The following is a 5,000-nucleotide window of genomic DNA, read 5'->3' on the forward strand; positions in this document are numbered from 1 at the left end:
TGCTGCTTATATACATACAGTTGAAGTCGGAAGTTTACATAAACTAGTTTTAATGACTCCAAGCTAAGTGTTTCAACCACTCCACAAATTTCTTGTTAACAAACTATAGTTTTGATAAGTCGGTTAGGACATCTACTTACATTTACATTACATTACATTTAAGTCATTTAGCAGACGCTCTTATCCAGAGCGACTTACAAATTGGTGCATTCACCTTATGATATCCAGTGGAACAACCACTTTACAATAGTGCATCTAAATCTTTTAAGGGGGGGGGGGTTAGAAGGATTACTTTATCCTATCCATATCTCCCTCCATTCTCCCCCTTTCCCTTTTTCTTCTTATTTCTCTCTCTCCCTATACCTCTCTCTCTCCCTATACCTCTCTCTCTCCCTATACCTCTCTCTCTCCCTATACCTCTCTCTCTCCCTATACCTCTCTCTCTCCTATACCTCTCTCTCTCCCTATACCTCTCTCTCTCCCTATACCTCTCTCTCCCTATACCTCTCTCCTCCCTACCTCTCTCTCTCCTATACCTCTCTCTCTCCCTATACCTCTCTCTCTCCCTATACTCTCTCTCTCCCTATACCTCTCTCTCTCCCTATACCTCTCTCTCTCCCTATACCTCTCTCTCTCCCTATACCTCTCTCTCTCCCTATACCTCTCTCTCTCCCTATACCTCTCTCTCTCCCTATACCTCTCTCTCTCCCTATACCTCTCTCTCTCCCTATACCTCTCTCTCTCCCTATACCTCTCTCTCTCCCTATACCTCTCTCTCTCCCTATACCTCTCTCTCTCCCTTTACCTCTCTCTCTCCCTATACCTCTCTCTCTCCCTATACCTCTCTCTCTCCCTATCCCTCTCTCTCTCCCTATACCTCTCTCTCTCCCTATACCTCTCTCTCTCCCTATACCTCTCTCTCTCCCTATACCTCTCTCTCTCCCTATACCTCTCTCTCTCCCTATACCTCTCTCTCTCCCTATACCTCTCTCTCTCCCTATACCTCTCTCTCTCCCTATACCTCTCTCTCTCCCTATACCTCTCTCTCTCCCTATACCTCTCTCTCTCCCTATTCCTCTCTCTCTCCCTATACCTCTCTCTCTCCCTATACCTCTCTCTCTCCCTATACCTCTCTCTCTCCCTATACCTCTCTCTCTCCCTATACCTCTCTCTTTCTTGTTTTTCTCTCTCTTTTTCTGTTCCCACTCTTCTCTCTTGTTTTTTTCCTCTCTCTCTCTCTCTCTCTCTCTCTCTCTCTCTCTCTCTCTCTTCTTTCTCTTCACAGCCCAGGGACCACCCACCAATCAGTCTCTGTTAAACTCTAAGCTCTCTCTCCACAACCTCATTCTCTCCCTCACTTCCTTCTCTCCAGTGCTCTCTCTCTCTCTCTAAATTCAATTCAATTTTAATTTAAGAGCTTTATTGGCATGGGGAACATATGTTAGCATATGTTAACATTGCCAAAGCAAGTAAAGTAGATAATAATTTGTAGATTTGATAGGGAAGCTGAGAGGTCAAATATACTGTTTAGGTTTTCTACTGCCAAGTTTACGCCTTCACTGTTACAGTGGAACATTTTGTCCAGTAAGTTGTCTAAAAGGGATTGAATTTGTTGTTGCCTAATTGTTTCCTTCCATCTATAGCATTTCTTAATATTATTCAGTTTCTTTGGCTTTGATGCCTCATGATTGAGTATTGCTCTGTTCAAGTAGACTGTGATTTTGCTGTGGTCTGATAGGGGTGTAAGTGGGCTGACTGTGAACGCTCTGAGAGACTCTGGGTTGAGGTCAGTGATAAAGTAGTCTACAGTACTACTGCCAAGTGATGAGCTATAGGTGTACCATTAACTATGTACATACCCAGCGTGCGACAGAGCTGCAGGAGTTATGACTTGTTTTTGTTGGTTATGATGTCATAGTTGTGCCTAGGGGGGCATATGGGGGAGGGAATGCTGTCACCTTCAGGCAGGTGTTTGTCCCCCTGTGTGCTGAGGGTGTCAGGTTCTTGTCCAGTTCTGGTATTTAAGTCGCCACAGACTAGTACATGTCCCTGGGCCTGGAAATGATTGATTTCCCCCTCCAGGATGGAGAAGCTGTCTTCATTAATGTATGGGGATTCTAGTGGGGGGATATAGGTAGCACACAGGAGGACATTTTTCTCTGTTGAGATAATTTCCTTTTGAATTTGTAGCCAGATGTAAGATGTTCCTGCTTTGATTAATTTAATAGAGTGAGTTAGGTCTGCTCTATACCAAATTAGCTGTATTTCCGCTACTACTTTGATGAAGTCTGGGTTCCTGCTCTTTAAGCCAAAGGCAGATGACCTCAGGCCTTGGATATTCCAGGATAAGATTGTGAAGGCTTTGTGTTCCGTAAAGTGTCCAATGTTGTTGGTCGTATGGTTTGGCCTCAGGCCAGTAAGTGTGAGCAGAACCTGCTGAGCATCTGGTACATGCCATTGGCTAGGGCTAGTGTAAGAGTGGGGGTTGGGCCTGTTTGCCTGCTCATGGCCTGGGCGTATGTGTGACTTTCATGTTGAGGCAGAAGTGGGGGGTATGGGTTGGGTCTGTTTGGGCGTATGTGTGACTTCCATGTTGAGGCCCTCTTTGCGGGGGTGGGGTGCATGGGTTGGGCAGGAGGGGCATAGGTCTGATCTGAGGGGGCCTAAATGGGGTGTAGGCATGGTTGACTTGGGGGGGTGTTGATTGGTTGAGATGGGGGTGTGTATGTGGCTGGTGGTGTTGTGGTCTTGATGTAGGTCTTCTCAGCATGGGTCCTCTATGTGTAGGTCCAGGGGGGGTCCCGCAGGTCTGGGAGAGTGTCTCGCTGGTCTGGGCGGGGTGTCTACTGATCTGTTGCTCCTGTGTGAAGTGTTGGGGCTGTGGTTGAGGGTGATGTCCTTTAGGGTCCGGGTGAAGGTGGCCACTGCTGCCTTGTGTAGGTGGACCTGGTCATAGAGGCTGTTCAAGTCCAGGGTGGAGTTTTGGGCCAGGTAAAACATTTGGTTTGGAGGCACAGTCATAGGAAATACTTGCATTTGCCCGCTGTATGGTAGTAGGATGGAAGTATTTTCATGGTAGCAGGGTGGAGATAGAAGAAGAAGCTTTTTCAAACACTCACTTGAGTGCTGAGGCCACCCTATCCTGCTGTGCTCTCAGGTCGTTTGTGCCTGTGTGAATTATTATGTGGCTGGATGACCCTAGTTGGCCCTCAGATAGAAGGTCTAGGGCCCTGTGTTTGGGAAAGGTCTGGTCTGGCACGCTCGGTGTGGGGGTATCTTTCTCCAAAGAGAGCTCATCCTGCTGAGCTATCTCTTTGATTAGGTGAAAGTCCAGCTGAAACTGTTTGGGGTTGCCCTGTACCATTACTGTTCCAGATTTGTACACATTCACATTGGCTGACTCAGAGTCCTCGTTGTCTAGTATCCTGAGTTTCCACCCATCGGTAACACCCCCCCCCCCCCCTTCTGACTTTAACATTACTCACTCAGTTCCAGGTTGGATTCTGTTTTCAGGTTCCAGGTTGGATGGTGTTTTCAGGTTCCAGGTTGGATGGCGTTTTCAGGTTCCAGGTTGGATGGTGTTTTCAGGTTCCAGGTTGGATGGCATTTTCAGGTTCCAGGTTGGATGGTGTTTTCAGGTTCCAGGTTGGATGGGGTTTTCAGGTTCCAGGTTGGATGGCATTTTCAGGTTCCAGGTTGGATGGCATTTTCAGGATCCAAGTTGGATGGTGTTTTCAGGTTCCAGGTTGGATGGTGTTTTCAGGTTCCAGGTTGGATTGTGTTTTCAGGTTCCAGGTTTTTGCTTGGAACCTGCATTTGCTTGGAATTAAGAATCTTTGGTAGTAGCAATCATCCAGGTAATTTTGTCCAAAATCAGGTTGGACCACTCTCTCTCTCTCTCGCTCTCTCGCTCTCACTCTCACTCTCACATCTAAGAAGGGATGGTAGAGCGCTGTAAAGTGAACTGGTAGAGAAGTGTAAAGATAGAAATGTAGGGAGAACGATATCACCTATTCCCTGGGATTTCAGACACCTATATAACCTGCATGAGAGCTGTCAGAGTGGGGTGGCAGGTAGCCTAGTGGTTAGAGCGTTGGGCCAGTAACCCAAAGGTTGCTAGATCAAATCCCTGAGCTGACAAGGTAAAAATCTGTTGTTCTGCCGCTGAACAAGGCAGTTAACCCACTGTTCCCCGGAAGGCCGTTGTTGTAAATAAGAATTTGTTCTTAACTGACTTGCCTAGTTAAATAAAGGTAAAATAAAAAGAGTGGATCAGAGCAGTATTGACCGCTTGTCCACCATGTCATAATAACACTGACGGACTATCAACCGTGTCCCTGTACAGTCCATAAAGAGTGTTCCCCACCAGCAGACAGTGTGACAGGGGAGAGAGATGGGTTCTCCACCAGCAGACAGTGTGACAGGGGAGAGAGATGGGTTCCCCACCAGCAGACAGTGTGACAGGGGAGAGAGATGGGTTCCCCACCAGCAGACAGTGTGACAGGGGAGAGAGATGGGTTCCCCACCTGCAGACAGTGTGACAGGGGAGAGAGATGGGTTCCCCAACAGCAGACAGTGTGACAGGGCAGAGAGATGGGTTCTCCACCAGCAGACAGTGTGACAGGGCAGAGAGATGGGTTCCACACCAGCAGACAGTGTGACAGGGGAGAGAGATGGGTTCCCCACCAGCAGACAGTGTGACAGGGCAGAGAGATGGGTTCCCCACCAGCAGACAGTGTGACAGGGGAGAGAGATGGGTTCCCCACCAGCAGACAGTGTGACAGGGGAGAGAGATGGGTTCCCCACCAGCAGACAATGGGTTCTCCACCAGCAGACAGTGTGACAGGGGAGAGAGATGGGTTCCCCACCAGCAGACAGTGTGACAGGGGAGAGAGATGGGTTCCCCACCAGCAGACAGTGTGACAGGGGAGAGAGATGGGTTCCCCACCAGCAGACAGTGTGGGAGACAGGGGAGAGAGATGGGTTCCACACCAGCAGAC

The 5,000-nt window shown here is 48.3% G+C and overlaps 1 long non-coding RNA gene across 1 annotated transcript in view; it reads left to right on the forward strand.

The window, feature by feature from the left end:
• The window catches only part of LOC115161530 (uncharacterized), a 24,290-nt gene that overhangs the window by 766 nt on the left and 18,524 nt on the right, over window positions 1–5,000 (forward strand). The window lies entirely within an intron of this gene.

Source organism: Salmo trutta, chromosome 24 (assembly GCF_901001165.1).
Source record: "Salmo trutta chromosome 24, fSalTru1.1, whole genome shotgun sequence".
NCBI lineage: Eukaryota > Metazoa > Chordata > Actinopteri > Salmoniformes > Salmonidae > Salmo > Salmo trutta.